A 22,130-nucleotide genomic window follows, 5' to 3' on the forward strand; every position below is an offset into this window, starting at 1 on the left:
TCCTGAGGGTCTAAGGCTGCAGGTCAGGCCGGTCAAGCGTGCTTCTGTTGTTAAACGCTGGCCCCAAATGCTGGTACGCGTTCTGTTCGCAGGGCAACTGGTGTGAAACACAGACGTAGGGCTGCCAAGGTCTCGCTTGCTGAGAAGGAAACCACACAAGCTTGCTCAAAGTTTTCCCAGCTTTGTCTGACTTGAAAATAACAGACTTAAGCAGCTGTGTTACCAAGAGCAGGATTCTCGGTCTAGGCTTCTCAGACCTAATTGGCAATGCCTGTGGGTCTTCACCTCGGCCTGGGAGACGCCTGTGTTTGAGGGTCAAATGCAGGACGCAGAGGCGGCAGTGGAGGAGGGGGTGGTGTGATGGGAGTGTGGGCGTATGGGAGGGGCACCATTGGGAGCTGAGTACAGATCTGGGGAGGGGCTTCCGTCAGAGGAGGAGGCTCGAGAAGCTGAAACCCAAGTGTTCTGGTGCCCCAGCTAGACCCCTGGAAATTGCCCCGGAGTCTCCCCCGTTTCAGCTAGTCAGCAGCAGTCCTGAGGACCCGCTCTCTGTAAGTGTGCCAGGTGAATGGGCTGTGAGGAGCATGGGCTGTGCCGCCAAACTGCAGGCTCTGAGTTCTGGCTGGGACACGAGTAGCTCCCAGACCCTGGGCTCCTTACGTCTCTGTTTCCTGATCTGTGGCTTGAGGTTGATAAGAGGTAGCCGACCTATCTCTGGTTCGTTGGGCAGATAAAATGAATTAATACACGGAAAGCACTTCACACAGTGCTTTGTCATTAGTAAGTGCGGCATAAATGTGAGCTCTCGTCGTTTGTTGTTGTTAAGCCCCCTTTTCCCTCTTCCTGCTGCCACTGATTTAGTTGACGACCTTATCTCTTGCCTGAATTGCTCCAATGGCCTTCACACCAGCTCCTTGCTCTGCATCAGGACGCGCCTGCCCCAGTCCATTCTCCGAACTGCAACTAGAATGCTCGTTTTGAAAGCAAAAATCTGACTCCAGTCATTCTGCTTAATTTCCTTCAGAGGTTTTCTGTGGCTTTCGGGGTAGAGTTCGGGCTCCAGGGAATTTCATGACCTCACTCTTGTTTCCTCACCAGCCTCATCTCCCAAGCCTCTCCTCGTGTAGCTTCAGCTCAGCACTGAGCTGGGCTCACCCTTCCTCGTCTGGGCAACTCCTGTGAATTTTTCCCTACTGCCTACCAGCAGACCTCTTGCCCCCCACCCCCACGTTCCCAGCTAATTGTGCTGCCCTAGCTTGGCGCCCTGCATCATCATCTACACATCAATCAGTCTTCCCTACCTGCAGGTGCCTTGCGGGGTGGATTGTGGGCCTCAGAAAATGTTTGTTGAATGAATAAATAAATGCAGGTCAAACAAAGTTTAATTCTTCTCACTAAAGCCAGAAGCAAACATGGAGAATAATAGAAAGACAAAACCAATCTTTAGTATAGTACTGTACCATAAAAAACGTTGGGAAATAACTAAGGAGCAAGATGTTGGTCAAAAGCAGTGTGGCATGCTATCTTGTCACCATTTCAGAGGTATTTGTTTAAATTATAAAGGGTCAGACTAATAATGGAGAGATGTAGTGATTTGAACTCTTCCCTTTACTCGTAAAAAGGTGGGGGATCTCACATTTGGCTATGACGGATAGAGGTCTAGCACTTTGAAGAGGTCGTGCCGTGAATTTGGTTCTGGAGGCAGAGGTGAATGTTACCACATGCATGGACTTTGTAGCTCTTCCTGGGATTGTGGCTTCCCCTGGAGTGTGGATTTCGGCTTGTCCTGGGATTGGTATGAAGAGAGCAGAGTTCCTCTGTTACATTTCAGGTGATTCAGTATGTTCTGTGGGTGCATTTCTGACTGAGGCAGCATTTCCAAGCGTTCCATTACAGGGTTCCCGGGATCCATGCAGAGGGAGCTAAGGTGGTTCCCAGTTCCCTGGGACAGCCTGAGTCTGATTTCTAGGCTCCAGAATGGGCGTGGGGGGGTTGTATAGCTGAGGAATCAAGAATGCTTGTTTACATTTTTAAAGGGCCGTAAACAAAACAAATCAAAATACAGAGAAGAATATGCAACAGAGACCATGCCTAAAATAATTACTACCTAGTGGTTTATAGAAAAACGTTGTCAACTGCTGTTCTGGAGCTGCGACCATAGGTTTCATTTCTCATATCATCTTTTTAAAAAAAAAATTTTTTTTTAACGTTTATTTATTTTTGAGACAGAGCACGAATGGGGGAGGAGCAGAGAGAGAGGGAGACACAGAATGGGAAGCAGGCTCCAGGCTCTGAGCCATCAGCCCAGAGCCGGACGCGGGGCTCGAACTAAGGGACCGCGAGATCACAGGATCGCAAGATCGTGACCTGAGCTGAAGTCGGACGCTTAACCGACTGAGCCACCCAGGCGCCCCTCTTATATCATCTTTGATTGATTGATAGTGGCTGCCTAGAGACCCGGGCTGAATAGGAATCCAAGGCTGAATCCAGGCTCGGCAGGAAAGAGTGCTGTGATCAATTAGTGGTGTCTGTTGGGGTGTGGGATTAGAAAGTGGTGGCATATAATCTTTGTCCTTACCACCCCTCTATCTGTGTCACCGTGAAAGAGAGTATCATTGAAGGATAATGAAGGCAGACGTCAGGGACAGAGCGCACCAATTTAAAAAGTCATCCTTAGAAGAAGCCAGGAAATTTCTACCATTACCGTAAACTATCACTATAGTTAATATTAGTAGCTTCCATTTATCAAGTGTGTACTATGTATGTACATGAGGATCCCATTTAAACTTTGTAATAATTTTTCAGGAGATACTTATTTTAATTAGGACTCAATTCCGTTGCAAGTGTCAAACAACTTTAAAAAAAAAAAAAAAAAAAAGGAACGTTATTTTGTCTCTTCTAACTCTTCAGTCCAGAGAAATATACTTCAGGTATGGCTTAATCCAGGGTTTAAGCATCATTACCAGGACCTGGTGTCTCTCTCTCCATTTCTTGATTTGTTTTTTGAAGTTGGCACCATTTTTAGGCTCCATTTAAACCATTGTGGGCTTAAATCCAGCTAGAAAGTGAGAGCCTCTATTCCAGCATCGCTTGCAATGACTAGCTCTGACTTTATTGGCTTTGATAGGATCCAGTGCCTCTTCCTGTGGCTGGAGGGCCATATACTAGTAGAGCTTGGGCTTGGTCACAGGTTTTATCTTTGAGCCATAGGCTAAGGAGTAGGAGCAGGGTCATTTTCCAGAAGAACATTGTTAGAATACGTTGTTATACTGTCACCAGAAGATGGGCCAATGGATGTTGGATTGCAAAGCAACAGATGTCCACTATAGTGCTGTTAGCATAGATGAGGGAAACAAGTTTAGGGACACTCAGTAACTTGCACAAGGACACATGGCTAGTAAACAGTTGAGTTCTGACTTGCAACCCACAATTTCTACACTTAGTGTAATTATTCTGCACTTAGTAGAATTGTTTGTGAACAGAACAATTTTTTTTTTTAAGTAGGTTCCATGTCCAACATGGGGCTTGAACTCACGACCCTGAGGTTGAGAGTCTCATGCTCCACTGACTGAGCCAGCCAGGCGTTCCATTAGCAGAACAATTTGAAGTGAGTTTAGTAAAAAGCTCTGACCTCTTATTTCTGAAAATATAGCTAACTAACTTCAAGAAATGTTAGGTGTTGGCTGGCTGGCTAGAAGATAAGAGGAAAAGGAAGACATACACTACTTTGGCTGGATTTTTACTCACATTTTCAACCAATATTCTTTGGCAGTTTCCACATGTTCAACACTGTGTTAAGTACCAGTGATATGTGATGAATAAGATCTAGTCTCCTACCTTTAAGAAGTTCAGATTTCAACATGAAATTGCAAGACGTCATTAGGGGACAGACTCATTGGAAGGAGGACCGTGTGGGAGGAGGTACAGGAGCAGAGCCCCCTCGGTGGGGACAGTGACCTTCCAGTGTGTTTTGCTGACATGTCCCCAGTACAGTGTTTTGTGTGATAGGCAAGCGATAAGCATTTCTTGAATGTTATTTTTTTTATTGTGGTTAAATATAAATAACACAACATTTACCATTTTAACCATTTTTAAGTGTAAAGTTCTGTGGCATCAAGTACATTCGTATTCTTGTGCAACTGTCACCACCATTCATCTCCAGAACTGTTTCATCTTGCCAAACTGAAACTCTAAACCCATTATATAAAAACTCGCCCCGCCCCCAACTCTCCCCCCAGCTCCTGGCAACCACCATTCATTCTTTCTGTCTATATGCATTTGACGACCTTAGGTGCCTTATGTTAAGTGGCATCGTACAGTATTTGTCATTTTGTGCTAAGTTTATGTCACTTAGCATAATGTCTTGGAGGCTCATCCATGTCGTATCATGTGTCCAAATTTCTTTCCTTTTTAGGGCTGCATAATACTCCACTGTATGGATAGACCACATTTTATTGATCCATTCATTTGTCAGTGGGCACTTGGGTGACTTCCACCTTTTGGCTATTGTGAATAATGTGGCTATGAACATGGATGTGTAAAATATCTGTTTGAGTCCCTGCTTTCAATTCTTTTGCGTCTGGGCCCAGAAGTGGAATTGCTTATATGATTTTTCGAGGAACTGCCATACTGTTTTCGACAGCAGCTACCATTTTACATGCCCACCAGCAGTCTACACAGGTTCCAATTCCTCCACTTCCTTGCCAACACTTGCTGTTTTCGGTTTTTTAAAAAATATGTAATAGCCGTCCTAGTGGGTGTGAAATGCTTAGTATAGTATTAAAAGTAGGTTGGGATCAAATTGTGAGGGACGGTAGCAGAATCTGAATTTCATTGGGAGGAGCTATTGAGTATTTGTGGCAAGAGCATGATTACTTCCCCACATTAAATAGAGAGTGAAGAGAAGAAAGACAGCAGAAGAGTTAGGGGGTTATTTTAATTATTCAGATGAAAGAGAACCTAATAGTTTTCTCCACATTTATACAACTGTGGATATTACATTTATTGCCACACTAAATGGTATTGGACTTGGGGAGGAAAGGTAAATGTGGCACCGAGATATCTCATGACCAAAGATGCCACAGACAAGTTAAGTTGACTGCTGTTGCTAATAATGACAGTAATGATTCCAAATGCCTTTATGCACTTTCTGTGAACATGGCAGTGTTCTAAACATTAATTAATTGATTCTGATAAAATCCTTTCAACGGTTTATCAACCAGGGTCCCCTAAGGAGGCAGATGACATACTCAAAGGGTATAACTGAAGAAAGTTTAATGAAGGGACTATTTACAAAGATGTGGGCAGGGTTTTTTCTTTTTTAATGTTTATTTATTTTTGAGAGACAGAGAGAGAGAGAGAGAGAGAGACAGAGCATGAGTGGGGGAGGGGCAGAGAGAGGGAGACCCAGAATCAGAAGCAGGCTCCAGGCTCTGAGCTGTCAGCACAGAGCCCCATGCGGGGCTTGACCTCACAAACTGTGAGATCATGACCTGAGCCAAAGTCAGACACTTAACTGACTGAGCCACCCAGGCGCCCCATAAATATGTGGGCAGGGTTAAGGGAAATCACCAGGAGTGGCCAGCAATGCATGTAAATCTTTACTACCCCAGCCCTGAAAGGGGGATGTGAGAGAGAGGTTTCTGGAATTACTCTTCAGTAGAGGAATATAGCTACACTCAGACTGTGGCCTGGTGTGGAGGCATCTAGATGAGGGTCCCCAACCACTCTTTTCTCCCCTCTCTGATTTCTGCTGGTGCCTCTCAACCTAACCAGAAGCCAGAGGGCAAGAAAACTTGATATAAGGACTACCTTGTATCTAGAAATGAGCCTCCTAGGGCTGAGAGTGGAGTGAGGCTGGATCTGGAGAGGAAAACAGAGAGGATCCAGCAGGAGGGAATGCAGCTATGGTGATCCTTATTTCACAGGTGAGGGAACTGAAGCATCAAGAGGTTGAATGACCTACCCAAGGTCACTAATAACTAATGGGGCTGGGATTGAAACCCAGGGAATATTTCCACTGTACATCCAGTCAGATCTGGAATGTTAGGTTTCCCCCAGACCTGTGTGTTTAGATTCTTTGGGAATAATCTGATTTGTACAAACTTAGCTTGGCTCTCAAAATGTAGAGGAAGTGACTGCTCAGAATTTCCCCCTTTCCCCCACTAAATAACAACACGTATTTCATATATGTCATAACTGAATGATTGTATTTAGATTAAAAAAATATTTTCTGGGACGCCTGGGTGGCTCAGTTGGTTAAGCATGCGACTTCAGCTCAGGTCATGATTTTGTGGTCTGTGGGCTCGAGCCCTGCATCAGGCTCTGTGCTGACAGCTCAGAGCCTGGAGCCCACTTCAGATTCTGTGGCTCCCCCTCTCTCTGCCCCTCCCCTGCTTGCACTCTGCCTTTATCTCTCTCAAAAATAAATAAAGCATTAAAAAATTAAAAAATATCTTTTCTATGTAATTGGTGGGGATAACAATAAGCCCTTGAAACCCGTGTGAGAAAGATATGTTTGCTTTGTTTTGCTTTTAGCGAAAAGCTCCAAAGGAGTTGACAGTGTAACCTGGCTGCTTAAACATTAATGAGACCTCGGGTTGCGTTATAGAAGAGTTTCCAGTACAAGGGAGATGGTATTTCCCTCTGTGCTATCCTGGCAGGAGTGAATGGAGAAAGAAAGCAATGTCTACTGTGGGGTCACTAGTGGGCCCCCCTCCCCCAAGGCATGACTAAAGGGCTTTCTAGCCAGAAAAAGCTCTGTGCTTTTTAAAAAAATTTTATTTTTTATTCTGGGCTCAGAAGTAGGCTCCCTGTGCAAACAAAATGGGCTGCATTGGAAGGCCTCATATTTTCCATTCCCGGAGGTTGTGAGGCTGAGGCCATAGGTGAGAGATGTGGCTGAGGGCTTATGTTAGTTTCCTGTGGCCTCTGTAACAAATTACCACAAACTGGGTGGCTTAAAATAACAGAAATGTTTGTTCTCACCGTTCTGGAGGCCAGAAGTCCAAGATCAAGGTATTAGCACGGCTGAGCCTCCAGAGGCTTTGGGGGAGAAGTCTTTGCTCGCCCATGCCAGGGGCTGGTGGCTGGATTCTGTCATGATGCCCCTAGATTTGATTTACTGCTTGGGTTCTAGGTTCCTTGACACAGCAGGGGTTTTGTAAACACTTTTGATCTACTGAAATTTTATTGTAACTTTAAACCACCAAACGAACAAGACAGCTAAGAATCTACCATCCGTTATTTCTGACATGGGGCGTGAGTGAAAGAGGCTATCAAAAACCAGTCTGACCCCTGCCTCAGATGGAAGTTTCCTTGCTTTGCTTTGCCCAGTGGCCTTCGAGGAAACGAATGGGAGAGAGACACTGGCCCTGTTCTGGCTTCTCACCTGGGGCTTTCCCAGATGCTTTCAAAATGATGCTCCGAGGAAGGCTAAGGATTTTGGCGTCTTTCAGGAAATGGAAACAGAAGCAGTATAGGCTCTAGTTTCTAGGCTTTCGGAAAGCATCAGTTTAGAAATATAGTTTGTAAGTTTCGCTGACCCATCAATGAACCTTCTGTGTGTGGGTTTTCAATACTTTGTCTCAAACTGGGGCTTATGTATACCAGGAAAACAAGGCAAGGTCAAGGGTAGCTTTGGCAATTACCTGGCTAATTCGAAGACTGTATCCCATCAAGTGGGGTACATCAAGAGTCCACCCCAGGGCATAAATTATTCTGCTTATTTGTCTGCATTGATCACATTAACTGAATAAAGAGCCAAAATCCATTCCCTCCATGCTGTGGAGAGGCCCTTGTTAAGTTCCGTTTCTCTCCAGAGGATAGCTTACTTGGGTTTCTCAGCCACTTTGCAGTTTGACTTCAAAAGAGAAAGAAAAAAAAGGTAAAATGTTCCCTCACTTTATTGTGTTATATATTCTGCTGTATCATTGTGATTCTAGTTAATATTAACTTTGGGTCTGTCTGCTTTGAATAATATACCTGGAATCTTGTGATACTTAACGGAATTTAGTCTTACCAGCTGAGGAAAATGGTTTGCCTTTCCCGAAGACCAGCTACATAATCTGTGGGGCCCTGGTTTAAAGATTATCAAGAATTTCAAAATGGTGTCAGCAGAGCATTAGGCCAAGTGTGGGGCCCTTCCAAGCACGGGGCCTAGTGTAACTAACTACCTAGGGCACTTGCCCATGAACTGGCACCAGCCTCACACATATGCTGAGCTAGACCCCTTCTTACTAATATAGCACCTCACATGCTCCTGCAAAGGTCAGTAAACTGACCAGGCCAGTTTACTCTGCCTCAGTGGGAACACACTCTTATGTAGGAACAAGGACATGGCAAGCAGGCTGGATATCCCTTAAAAAAAATTTTTTTTTAATGTTTATTTATTCTTGAGAGAGCGAGCAAGCAGGGGAGGGGCAGAGAGAGAGGGAGACACAGAATCCAAACCAGGGTCTAGGCCCTGAGCTGTCAGCAAAGAACCCAATACAGGGCTTGAACTCAGTAACTGTGAGATCATGACCTGAGCCGAAGTCGGATGCTTAACCGACTGAACCACCCAGGCGCCCCAGGGTGGACATCTCTTGTCAGCTCTTTCTTCCATGTCCTCTTTCCTCCTGTATCCACCTGCTCTGTGCCCTGAGACGCATCAAGGGCAATCTTTGTCTTTGATTTCTGGTATAATTTGGCCAATGGTGGATCCAGCCCACCCCTGGGAGAGTGGGAGGAGAGTGGGGAAGGGTGCGTTCCCTCCTGATGGGTTGCATACTGCAGGTTGGTTTCATCTGTATGCTGAAGGCCACAGCTCATGCCAGGGGTCTTCTCCATCCAGCCTCCATCTTTGGAATTCCTTTATCCCCCACCCCCAGTCATGCACTCAGGCCTAGGGATGGTAATGACTTCCTGCTGTTGCCAGCCTTCCCTGCTTTTCTACACCCTTCATTACACTTTTCTCAGTAGTCTCTCCAATAGGACTCTTCAGTAGGATTAAAAAGCACCCCCTGTTTCCTACCTGGGCCTCAGCTGGTTCAGCAGCGCTCTGCCAGGGTTGGGCCATACCTTGCACTGCTACAGAGCAGAAGGAGAAGCTGATGGCTCTGGTAACTGACTTTTGCGCCAACTCCTGGTAAGCTTGGGCCAGCAGGAAGCCATATGTCCGCATCCACAGTGGCAGGGAGCACACACTTTGGAGTCAGGCATTTGAATTCTCTGGTCATACTTGGGACGAGTCCTATAAAAATGAGCATAATGATAGTTCTTCACTTCTAGGGTTGTTTTGAGCATGGAGTGAGATCACCAGGCACGATGCCTGGTATACAGTAAGTGCTCCGGAAGCATGGGTGTTTTTACACAGTTCCTATGGAGTGTCTCACCGGAGGGGATACACTGTCTATACTCTGTCTCTGATCAGAACTGCAGCACTTACTGCCTGGATTACACCGATGATTATCAACTTTTCACTGCTTCATTGTTGTTTTGGGTATTATTTCTGTCTTCTCCATTAGATTGTAGTAATCTGGGAGCTAGGGATTTTATCTCATGCAATTTTTTTGAACTAAGTTTTTGATCTAAGTTCTCAACCTGGTTGCCAGCACATTGTTAATTGGTCAAGAAATATGTCTTGGTTAAATATAAGGCCATATAGTTTATTATTTGTACCGGGAAGCCTTTGAAAGTGGGGGAGGAGCACTTTTTAATAATCACACCAAAACAAGAGGGACAAGCAGGGGCGGTTTTAGCCAAACCGGGCCATAGAAGCCCTCCAGTTAAGTGAGACTTAAGATAGTTTTCCAAATGTTATTTTAAAATTTGCCAGCCGACACTCTTTTGTATTAGTCTGCTTTTGGTTTATGAGATAAAAACATGAGTTTTAAAAAACATAGGAAAGGTATGTTTAACATTCCTAATAGATTTTTGGGCCAAATTTGAGGCAATGAGTTAGGATTTCTTCCTCTCCTCGTCCTCCTCGTCCTCCTCGTCCTCCTCGTCCTCCCCGTCCTCCTCGTCCTCCCCGTCCTCCCCGTCCTCCCCGTCCTCCCCGTCCTCCCCGTCCTCCCCGTCCTCTCCGTCCTCTCCGTCCTCCCCCTCCTCCCCCTCCTCCCCCTCCTCCCCCTCCCCTCCCTCCCCTCCCCCTCCCCTCCCCCTCCCCTCCCCCTCCCCCTCCCCCCTCCTCCTCCTCCAAGATTTTATTTTTTTAAGTAATCTCTACACCCAACGTGGGGCTCAGACTCACAACCCTAGATAGAGCCATGTACTCCGCTGACTGAGCCAGCCAGGCACCCCAAGGGTCCGGGCTTCTCGTACAGTTAGATACCTACCTTTGTATCTTACTATCCTACTTTACATTGGATACCTACTTACACAACTTTCTTGTGTGCCTACCTTTTTTCTTTTTTCCATATATGGCCTAATGATTGTCCTAATTGCAATAGTGATCATTTATGTTCAGAAATGGCAAAAATAGATGTATATACATGTATTTTTCTGAGCATCTTTTTGTATTTCTGGTTGCCTAGGTGACATTTCCAAGAGAACGTGTGCTAATCTGCTATTATTACAGCAGAGATAAGATGGCAACTATTTTTAGTCTCTTTTATACCTCTCTTTTTCCCCACCAGCCCGTTTCATTGGTTTATTTCTCCCGTTTCCATTATTGGAAGGCCACATATAACTTCCTTCTTCCAGTTCTGATCTGGGGATTGTCACTTTTGGAAAATTGATGTAGTAATTCAGTACCTCCTTCATTCAGAATTACTAAATCTGTACTGATAGTCGATTCTGTTGGCTAGTTGATACCAGTTGTTTTTCTCACAGATCGTCCAAGCCAGCCTTAGGCAGGAGATATTTTTGGTAGAAGTAAAAAAGAACATGGATGCAATCTGTAGTGCTATAGCAGAAAGAGCATATCCACTCTGGGGCTGGATTAGCCTGGTTTCGGTCTTGGCATTGTCCCGTATTAGCTGCGTGACCTCCTGGAGCTTGTACCTTTAGGTAACAACTGGGGTGACAGTGGTGCTGCTTCCTGGGGTTGTTGTGAGGGTTGAGAAGGTTAAGTGTGTAACACATGCGAGCATGAGCTCAACATCTCACATGCAGAAGTTCTTCTGCTGCTGTGGCTGTTCTTTACTAACAAAGGTGTAAGTATACCACCTTTCAGAAAATACTGTCACGCAAGTTATTGCGAATACTTGAATTTACTAAGGAGATGTATTGGAGGGATCATTATTTTCTTCACTAAATTTTGTTTTTACTAAAATCTTCTGCCGGGGCACCTGGGTGGCTCATGCGGGTGAGCATCTGACTGTTGGTTTCGGCTCAGGTCATGATCTCATGGTTCATGGGTTCGGGCGCTGAGTCAGGCTCTGCGCTGACAGCGTGGAGCCTGCTTGGGATTCTCTCTCTCCCTCTCTCTTCCTCCGTCTTCCTCCCTGTCTGCTCCTCCCCTGCTTGTGAGCTTGTTCTCTCTCAAAAAAAAAAAAAAAAAAATCTTTCACTAAGATTTTCTTTTATAAATCAGTGTTAATATTTGGAATATTTTCTTTCATTATTTTTTTAAAGATTTTATTTTTTAAGTAACTTTGCACCCGACGTGGAGCTTGAACTCACAACCTTGAGATCAAGCGTCACGTGCTCAACTGACTGAGCCAGCCAGGATCCCCATTCTTTCATTATTTTTATGTAAAGGTATATATGATACGTATCTCTGAAGTACTATGCAGTAAGGGATTTGGAGTGTCTATCTGACCATTAAATGCACCTGAAGGGGAAATATTTAGCCTAACTCAGTATTAGGGAGAGGGCCTGAAATACTGCACCAAGAATCTGAGATATTACTTTGGATTGTATGGCAAGTGTGAGAGGAGAGATGGACTTTAATCTGTTGTTATTTAAAATAATTTAATATTGGGGCACAGTCCTGGCTCAGGGTCCTATGGTTCTCACTCTTTTGCAATGTTATTCTATTTAGGTAAATAGATTTATCATTATCACTTAGATTAATCATTTGATAAATGAGGTAGACTGCTGCATCATTGTCCTGCAGTGTGGCTTGGTGACCTTGAGGACAGAGAAGGTGAGATGGCCAGACAGACACACACACACACACACACACACACACACACACACACATTTCTTTAGACATGTGATCTAAAGTTTCTAGTAGAACATTTACAGGAAGTGCTCTTTGATAGGGTTTTGCACTGGGACTTGTCCGAAGAGAAGGTCTGGGATGTGGGAATCCTGTGATGTTAAGTTCCCACTGCCTCACCCTTTGGAAGACATGACAGTCACTTCCAAGCCAGGCCAGAGGACAAGCAGTGAGAATCAGAATGCAGTTCTGGCCTCTGAAGTGTCTTGAGAGAGCAACAGGAAGACTGTGCCTTAGATTTTTTTGAATGCAGTCATTTAAAGCATATGTCCCCTAGACCTTGAGCACTGTTTCCTCCATACCCTCGACTTTGTCATTATAACAACAGTAAGGCATTGTCATGAAATAAGATCTGCATACTTTAGAAAATTAGAAGGAAGGAAAAAATGTTACCATAACCCAAAATATTCAAAGGCAAACATGGTTAATATTTGGAACATTTCTTTTCATTATTTTTATAAAGAAATATTTTTCTTAGTTACCTAGTCATATTTTTGTGTAATTTAAAAATTAATTTTCTATTTTGCCATATACCCTAAGCTGTGATATTGTGATATAATAAGAAATGTATATTGGGTCCCTGTCTTCAGTTCCTGGCACAGAGCTCCTTAAAAACCCTTGGAATTTCTGAGTGATAGGGGTAAGAAGAGTATGCCCAGGGAGGGAAAAGGGGCTGGAGAGCCAGTTCAGTCACCTGTGACCTATAATTTAATCAATCGTGTCTACATAATGGAGCCTCCATAAAATACCATATGATTTCACTCATATATGGAACTTAAGAAACCAAACAAAGGAGCAAAGGGCCAAAAAGATAGAGGGGGGCAAACCAAGAAACAGACTCTTAACTATAGAGAAAAACAGGTGGTTACCAGAGGGTAGGTGGGTGGGGAAATGGGTTAAAGAGTTGATGGGGATTAAGGAGCACACTTGTGATGAGCACTGGGTGCTGTATAGAAGTGTTGAATCACTATATTATACACTTGAATTTACTAATATTACACTGCATGTTAACTAACTGGAATTTAAGTAACAACTTAAAAAAAAAAGCTTAAACAGTGGGGTTCAGAGAACTTCCAGGTTGCTGTGCACATCAAGGTGCTGGTAAGGTGGCTTGCCCAGAGAAAACATGGAAGATTTACACCCCTTCCTCCATACCTGGTTCTATGCAGCTCTTCCATCTGGCTGTTCCGGAATCATATCCTTTCACAGTAAACTGGCAATCTAGCAAGTAAATTGTTTTTCTGAGTTGTGTGAGCTAGTCTTGCAAATTATTGAATCCAAGGAGGGCATCATAGGTACCCCTGATTTATAGCCAGTTGGTCAGAAGTACAAGTATCCGAGACTTATAACTGGCATCTGAATTGGGGGACAGTCTTATGGGACTGAGCCCCCCAGTCTGTGGGGTCTGTGCTAACTCTGGGATTATAGGACACAGTCGGCATCCGGAGAGTTGAAGAGTTTGTTGGTGTGGGGAAAAAAAAAAAACCCTCACACATTCGTGTCAGAGGTAAAAAATGAGAGTAAAAGAGATGGAAGTTTTTGCTTCTATGAGAATTTTATATTTTGCTATATGTTTTTTGTAGACAGTGTTTAATTGGGCATGTACTATTCCATCGAATGGATATACCTCAGTTTACTTAGCCGTCCCATTTGGTCATTTGGTCAAAATGTTAAGTAGTTTTTTTGTTCTATTTTTGCACAAAATCTTTTTCTCTATATAAGATTATAGCCTATAATATATTTCCAGTGGATTTAGTAGGTTGGATGTTTGAACTTTTTTTTTTTAATGTTTATTTATTTTTGAGATAATGCGCAAGACAGAGTACACGTGGTGGAGGGGCAGACAGAAGGAGACACAGAATCTGAAGCAGGCTCCAGGCTCTGAGCTGTCAGCACAGAGCCGGCCGGATGCGAGGCTTCAACTCACAAACCGTGAGATCATGACCTGAGCCGAAGTCTGACACTTAACCAACTGAGCCATTCAGGCGCCCCGGATCTCTGAACTTTTGTTAAAAACTCTTGACTCACTTTGCCATTTGCTTTCTAAATGCAAGTTTGGAAAATAATTTGGAAATTTAAGCAGTTTGTGTTGTATGATTGTGTGGGTTTCATCTACCTTTCTCTTACCTTGGATATCATCACTTTGACATTTTGTTTTTTCTAATTTGGTCACCAAAAATACTTTATTTGCCTTTATATTTCTTTGATTACTAGTGAGGCTAAACATTTCTTTTTCATATTGTATACTAGCTGCATTTCTTCTTTTCCTAATTTTCTGTTACATATTCTTTGCCTTTGGATGTTTTTCTCATCAGTTACAATTTTTTTGTTTGTTTCAAATTACAATTCAGGACAAAGACACACAAAGGAAGGGCTTTCCTGGCTGGCCTTTACTCCCATGCCTCCCTGGTAGCCAGTGTTAAAGGCCTGAGTTGTGTCTCCTCCCCTTTCTCCTTGTTGGAGCATATAAATACAGTCTTCTTAAAATACAAAAGGGGCTCATTTTTTATTACCAAAACAGTCATAGTATACAAATTTTTCTGTAAACTTGGTTTGTTTTTCCCTTAAAACATATGGGCATAAGATCCTTAATAATATGTAATAAAATATCTTCAGACACATTTGCTATGATTATTTCCCCAGTGTATTTATCGCTTGCCCATTGATTATAGTTTTTCTGTTGTTAAGTGGGTAAATGTTTCACCATAATTTCTTCCATTGATAGGACAGCCTGCTGCATTCTTTCACAGGGTTTGATAAATAATCAGCTCTGTTTTCTATGGGTTTTAAAGAATTCTTCACATTAAAAAACCCGTATCATTATTTAACTCAACTATAATTTATTTTGGTGGAGAGCAAGGAGGAAATGAGGAGGTAAAGTGATTATTTCTCTCTTTTAACTTGTAAACCAGTTGTCCCAACACCCTTTACTGAATGGTGCTTTGTGTGCGTGTGTGTTTTTTAAACTTTCCATAAAGCAAATGACTTTTCTTTTTTACTTGTGCATTTTTTCCAACTATAAACAAGTGGCATTATAATCAGAAGGGTCTTTTCTAAGGGAAGGATGATTTTTCATTTTCCTAGAATGAGGTGGTTACGCTGAAAATAACTTAGTCCCATTGGGCCCAGATTTTGCCTTGTAACTTGGACATGACCAGGCAGCTTGTGGGTGTTGTCTGAGAAGGCTGGAGTGCACCTGTTCATCCGTCTCTACTGCGATGCCACATGGTGGTCGGGCGACAAATATAATCTCATTTTACAGGTGAAGAAGTAAGCAAATCTCAATGAGTTGCTCAGGGTTATTCTTGCTTTTCAAGCTGACGGTTCGCTATTTTCTATTATGCTATCTGTCGTTCTGTTGTTTCTTCTGATTTCCTTTTAGAGTGATAAATTTATCTTTGAAACTTCAAGTCTGGTTGGCTAGTTTGAGCACCACATGGAGAATCTCAGGGAGGTCATAATGGTTTTGCCTAGAAACAAGGGCTCTTCCAAGAGTATTATTATTTATTTAATAAGCATTGTTGTGTGTCTGCTCTATTCAAGGCACTCTGCCAGATGTCATGGGAAATATAAGGTGAATAAAACACTTTTTACTCTCCTTAATGGATTTACACTCATTACTTAAGCATTGTTTTAGTTACTTTTCTTAAATTGGGTCCTTCACTAAAGGATATCAATATTTTATGTTACACTCACTGTAATTTCTTGAAACCCCATGACAGGGGATGATGTTTTCTATTGAGCAAGTCTTGTGAGTGCATTGGATCCCGGACCCTATTCAAGCACTGCTGTGAGGTACTTAAAACACCTGAGGACTTGACTGATGCATATTTTATAAGCTAAGACGGCCTGGAGACCTGCAGTATCAGTGTCTCCTGTTTCTAAATACACTTTTCAGCCCCAGCTTCTCTTCCTTTGGACATTTAGGTTACTCATTTGGCCAACCAGGATCTAAAAATAAACCTAGAAACTTTGAGAGGTTTTTTTTTTCCTGGCTGATTGATGTGTGTTTTTGTGTATTCCAAACTGCGCTGTGTAACTATTTACTTTTGCATTATGTAGAGCACTTAGCAACCAACAGTGGAAATGAAAGCTAAGAGGACAGGCAGTCCCTGGCTGAGCTGGGGGAACGGGCCAGCCCAAGCCTCAGAGAATTCTGCTCCCCTCCCCCCTAATTCCTGCACACTGTGGCCCTGGCGTTCACCCTGCTGGCCTCAAGTTCCTGCTTTTTGCCTTCTCTGCTGGTGACCAAGTGGGGACCAGAAGGAGGGACCAGAAGGACCCCTCCTGCTCCTACCCTTACCCATTTTGGTGCCCTTAGCTGGTCAGTGTGCGTGGGGTGAGAGGAAGGAGGGCAGGCCTTGGCCACCACTGATGTCTTGGCACTGGTGACAGTCCTGTAGGGTCAGAAGCCCTGAAACACTATGTCTTATTTGGAACTCTGAATGCATTTTCATAAAGGAGGGTCACAAGTTATGTCTGGACTGTGCAGGACCCACAGGACAAAACTATGTAATCCCCTAGGAATTCTGGGGTTAGAATGGCTGTTTTAGGGTGACATAGTCAGTGCTTAACATTGTTGTTAGGGGAGAAGACATTCTAGATTCTAAACATTCCAGGTTGGACCTTGATCAGAAACTTAGAACATGATCAGCTTGTAAGTCAAGGGACTGACTGTAGAGTCAGAAAGTGGCTTATTCCCACGCGGAAATGTCTTCTAGCCTGAAACACTGGAGGGTTCTGACACATTCAGTTCTTCTCTCCCTTGGCCCTCTTCTGCAGCTGTAAGAATACATGAGTTCTCTGATTTTTAGAGTAGTGATTGTTCTCAAAAACTCACATCCTGAGTCTACCAAAAGGAGGGAGAGAGAAAGACCTAGGGAATATAGATTTCATCCTTTGATTATTACCTTTTAGCCAAGAATGCAAAACCAAATACACCAAGGTCTTTGCGAAAAGTTCTTTTTTCCTTAAGAAAAAACTTCTGTTCCTTTCTCAGGGCTCCTGTATGCCTCTTATTCTTAATGCATGTTGGGGAACAGATTTGAAACATATTTGTGTGGATTTAAAAAATATATACATATATTTTTTGCTGTGGAAATAGAGGGTTTTTTTTTCTAAATAAAAAAGGATCTTTGGAAGGTGGTTTATATTATCTTTCTTTTTTATTTTTTTCATAAAAAAATATTTATTTATTTTTGGGAGAGAGAGGAAGAGACAGAGCGTGAGCAGGGGAGGGGCAGAGAGAGAGGGAGACACAGAATCTGAAACAGGCTCCAGGCTCTGAGCTGTCAGCACAGAGCCTGATGCGGGGCCCGAACCCACAAACCATGAGATCATGACCCGAGCTGAGGTCAGATGCTTAATCAACTGAGCCACTCAAACACCCCAGATTTATATTATCTTTCTTTAGCAAAATCTTTTTTTTTTTTTTTAAGGCTGGAAAGCATGGATCGATAGTTCAGAATGATAAAGTCTGTACAGTAGTTTGTGTAGCTGTCACAGGAGGGGACAAAACAGAGTAAAACCCTCAGCCATTAGGTGAATGTTTTTCCAACCTCAGACGGAGTGGGGCTGCTCAAAACAGGAAGTAATCACAGTACAGTCGTTTGAATAATAAGAGAAGGCTTCTGGATTTGGCTTAGTTGTTTCCTTCACGCGAAAAGCCAGGACAGTCTATAGACATTCTCTTGTTTCTCGCAGCATCTGCATCTTTTTGTGGGGCACACACAATGCACCCCCAGGCAAGCTGCAAGCAGTTGCAGACAGAGAAGTCTCGGGTGTTGGCCTATCAGCCCTTGTAAATGGAGTTAACTGGTGCTGGGGGTCAGTGTGGGACCCAAGAGGAACAGGGCATGATACAGAAAGAGGACGAGAACATCGTACTCTCTTTCAAGTGTTACCAGCTCAGCACTTTCATGGCTAAGTCTTCCCCCTGTTAAAGAGGATTTTACACTGTAATTCTATCTGGACATCGACAATTCTCTATATGTTGGGTAGAAATAGAGTTATATTTAAGTTAATCATTTAGTGAATTGTTGCTTTAGTTTGGGCCCTCTCAGTTGTCAAGGACTAGAATATCACTACACTAATTCAAGTACAGGGGCTCATTGTGACAATGACTACTGCTATCATTACATTATCCAGAGTATATTATCACATAGACTTTTCTCCCATACCCGGGGAGGTAGGGTGTTATCCCTATTCTACTCAGTAGAAGGGCAGGTGTAGAGAATGTGGCCTTAGGCATGTGAGTGGGCAGAAGGAGTCAAGACTCACGCCCACGTGGTCACTTGGGAGCCATACTCTCTAACTCATGTACAACACTGCCCCTTGAAAGGATTCTGTGCCTGTGAAACAGAGTAGAGCTGGGCTCATGGGGGCCAAAACAGCAGACAGGAAAACTGGGAATGGGGTAATTCTGTTTTTCAGAGGTCATGTGGTCTCTGCTCAGTTGGCTTCTCTCTTTTTCTCTCCTATCTTCTTTTGTTGCTTCATTTTACATATGGCCTCTGAATCGCCAACCCATAAAGCCGCTGGCTGAGACCTCAGTATCTCCTGGCTCTAACTCATAAGTGAGAGTTTGGTCCAGCTCACTGAGCCAGGCCATACAATCAATGGAGCCTGGCCAGCAAAATAATTAGCTACCTTTGGGTTGGTTGTTCATCCCAGGTCCATTGGTGACTGCTTTGTGCACAGACTTCTTCAGCACCGTTTCTCTGAGCAGGGGATTGTGGGTAAGGCAGCTCATGCTGGAATGGGAAGTTGTTCATAGCAGGGATTTAACATCCCTGGTACAAGCTTATTTTATACTTTAATATTTAAAGCTAAATACTTTAACGCTTCTGCTATCTTTATAAAGTCTTAGCTTAAAGGAATCTGTATCTGTTAAGACTCTTCAGGTTGCGAATGTTACAAACCTGATTCAAAGGGGCTTAGAAAAAAAATCAAATTAATTGGTTCTCGTAACTGTAAAGGCAAAGGTGTGGCTGGATCCATGTCTCAAACAGTATTGTCAGAAATCTGTCTCTTGCCATCTCTTTGCTCTATATTCTTCTGGGTTGGTTTCATCATCAAGCAGGCTCTCCATGATATCAAGACACTAATCAGAAGCTCTAAGGCTATTAGATGAGACACCCCAACAAGCAGCTTCTCTTTCTCTATAGTTCCATCAAAATTCTTTATTCTCATTGCCCTAAATTGATTACATGCCAGTCTTTCAATCAAACATGGCAGCCAGGCTGCTGACCTCTGGAGAGGGGTTAAACCACCTCCTTATTGAAGCACATGGACTGGAAATGAGGGAGTATGGTCTCCAGTGACAGTGGAGATGTTAGTACTCAAAGAAATGGGAATGGATGCTGCCCAGGCAAAAAATAACCCATGTCTACTTTGGAATACTTTCAGATATGTTATAAATAACTGGATATCCATAAGCAAGGTTTTGGGACTCAAGTTAAGGAGTCTGGGTCACTGACCTTATCTTATTTGTGTGTGATAAATCCCAAACCCTAGGAAATCCAAAGTGTTTGGAAAGGCCTACATCTTCATTTGTTAGGTCATTAATCCTGAAAGAGAATGTTATTAAACCAAAGGAAATTATTATTAAGACTTGTATCTTTTTGAGAAAGCCCATTGCAGGATGGTTTTGTCTTCAGTTTTTGATCAAGCATGGTGATAAGATTTGAAAGGCTTTTGTTAGGTGCCCTCTGTTTCAAGTCTAAGTTGTTCTGGCATTGAAATGACTTTGGTGAATTACATAAAGGTTTTATGTAAACTTTTCTCAGAGTCTAGGATTTAAGACCCAGTTTATCTAGGTAATGATTAAATTGCCCTGTTTAGATATCGATGATCTTAATACCCACTGGGAAGTAATAGCTTTGTTTTTAACTGTCTCCTAAATCAGGAACTTCGAGTCCAGGAGAGGTTAAAATAGCAAGTCTTCGTGCTCACAGATACAGGTTGAATCTATGCAACCTCAAGTCTTGAGTAGTAGTAGGTTGTGTGTAGGTGTGCTGACAAAATCACCACATCAATGGTCCAGCTGTCCTTTGCAACAGACGATCAGCTTCCTTTGCCTATCAAAGTTTTGTAGACAGCTGCCTTAATTTCTTTTACATCTTCAACATTTTATATTTATAGGATTTAAAAAGCCCCCTCATATGCCAAAATGTGTTACTTTTCTCTTGACTCATTTAATTGTACAACTGTTATTTGGTTTTATGCTGGTTTGAGGTTCTCAGTTGCAAACAACAGTGCTCACTCTGGCTAGTTTACACAGAAAGGGAGTTCTTTTTTTTTAAATTTATTATTTTTTTAATGTTTTTATTTTATTTTTGAGAGAGAGACAGAGACAGAGAGAGACAGAGATAAAGGGAGACACAGAAACTAAAGCAGGCTCCAGGCTCTGAGCTGTCAGCCCAGAGCCTGATGCGGGGCTGGACCTCATGAACCGTGAAATTATGACCTGAGCCAAAGTGAGATGCTCAAGCAACTGAGCCACCCAGGCGCCCCCTAAAGGGAGTTCTTTTTAAAGGATATTAAGGAGCTCAAAGGATTTCTGGGAGCACCAGAGTCAGCCTTGAAGGGCATGCAGCCGGGAACACTATGCAAATTATACCACTAGTGGCTCCAGTGGGACCCTAGTGTGACCACCAAAGAACATAGGTCCCTCTGCTCATACCAGAGAGTAAGTTTTTCCTGGTGGGGTCCCAGGGATACCATCACTGTTGCCTCTGCAAACTGGGTATTTCTCTGCCATACTCCACCAATCCCCACTACAGTGAATTCCACATGGTACCTCTTTCTTTAATCCCACTCTTCTGAAAAGAATTTTTGCATGGATGCCGCTGATTGGTGGAGCCAAGGTCACATGCTTACACCTTGGGTGCAAGGCAGGCTGGGTAGGCAAATTCCTGACTTCCATCTTGGGGAAGTGAGGATTCACAAGGTAGGCAGTTTCTCAAATGTGGAAGAGTATTGCAAAAAATGCTGTTTGGCCACAAAATATGAGAAATCCCTACACACCCTGAAGAAAAAGGTCTTGTCTTATCTCTGGATACTTTGTTGTTCTAAAACAGTGATTACCATTCTTAGTAGTAGGGCTTTTCCCTACTATATATGATTTGAATGACCCCAGGAAGCATCCCCTAGCCTGATGCCATAGAGGATATTCATTACTTTTAATTAAGCAGAAATCTAGTTACCTCCTATACCACCCGCCTCTTTACTGCCCTTGGTTGCCTCATCAGTATCAGCTAAATCAGTCTTTATCCCTTCCCTGTACAAAGGCAGGGGACTGGTCTAAAAAGCAAAGAGGAGGCATCCGATGCTCTGAGAGGGTAACCCATCTGCCTAGAGCCACACAGCCATCACTGAATGCAACCCAAGTCTGCCTCCGGAGCCTACTCTGCAATATTGCCTTTGGAAACTTGAGGGTTTTCTTCATCAGTGGTGCGTGATGGACCTCTGCTGACCCTCAACACTGTCCTTCTGAGTTATTTGCAAATGAAAGCCTTAAAGGCATTCCTGGAACGTTCCAATAATATGATTTTCTTTATAGTATAATTCGCTATTAGATGCTGCCATGGGCTGACTTGTGTTCTCCTACTGTTCCCAAATTCATGTATTGAACCTTAACCCCCGATGTAATTGTATTTAAAGATTGGTCTTCTAGGAAGATAATTATGGTTAAATGAAGCCGTAAAAATAAGGGTGGAGCTCTAATCTGATGGGGTCCTTCTGAGAAGAGGAAGAGACACCAGAGATCTCTCTCTTTACATGCACAGAGAAAAGGCTTGTGAGGACACAGGGAAAAGGTGGCCCTCTGTAAGCCACGAAGAGCACCTCAACAGCAAAAACAAACAAACCAACCCCAACTTTAATGGCACCTTGATCTTGGACTTGGAGCTTCCAGAACTGTGAGAAAATAAGTATCTGTTGTTTAAGTCACCCAGCTGGTGATATTCTGTTCTGGTGGCCT

At 43.2% G+C, this 22,130-nt stretch overlaps 1 protein-coding gene across 3 annotated transcripts in view; it reads left to right on the forward strand.

Annotated features, from left to right (window-relative positions):
* The first annotated feature begins 417 nt into the window (after positions 1–417).
* NCALD (neurocalcin delta) overlaps positions 418–22,130 on the forward strand; it is a 404,040-nt gene continuing 382,327 nt past the window's right edge. For all 3 annotated transcript variants that reach the window (XM_086695133.1, XM_086695132.1, XM_025922630.2), the window contains exon 1: positions 418–551. The gene's annotated coding sequence lies outside the window, so the exon portion shown is untranslated. The remainder of the gene's footprint in view (positions 552–22,130) is intronic.

This window comes from Puma concolor, chromosome F2 (assembly GCF_028749965.1).
Source record: "Puma concolor isolate L17-30 chromosome F2, mPumCon1.1.hap2, whole genome shotgun sequence".
Lineage (NCBI taxonomy): Eukaryota > Metazoa > Chordata > Mammalia > Carnivora > Felidae > Puma > Puma concolor.